This window comes from Arachis duranensis, chromosome 7 (assembly GCF_000817695.3).
Source record: "Arachis duranensis cultivar V14167 chromosome 7, aradu.V14167.gnm2.J7QH, whole genome shotgun sequence".
Classification (NCBI taxonomy): domain Eukaryota; kingdom Viridiplantae; phylum Streptophyta; class Magnoliopsida; order Fabales; family Fabaceae; genus Arachis; species Arachis duranensis.
Genome location: NC_029778.3, coordinates 50,461,061 through 50,461,455, shown reverse-complemented (window position 1 = coordinate 50,461,455; position 395 = coordinate 50,461,061).

The window sequence follows — 395 nt, the reverse complement described above, 5'->3', positions numbered from 1 at the left end:
ATCTTACTGCCTTGTAGTTTGCAATGTCTGCAAACCATGGCACTTCCTGGATGGCAAAGAGTTGCTCATCCGGAAAGGTCTCAGAGATCTCAGTGAGAGGGAGGGACGCCCGTTCTACTGGTTCTATTCGGGACAGGTGATCTGCCACTTGGTTTTCTATCCCTTTTCTGTCTTTTATTTCTATATCAAACTCTTGTAGAAGCAACACCCATCTGATGAGTCTGGGTTTTGAATCCTGCTTTGTGAGTAGATATTTAAGAGCAGCATGGTCAGTGTACACAACCACTTTGGACCCCACGAGATAGGATCTAAACTTGTCAATGGCATAAACCACTACAAGTAACTCTTTTTCTGTGGTTGTGTAGTTCTTCTGTGCGTCATTTAGAACACGGCTG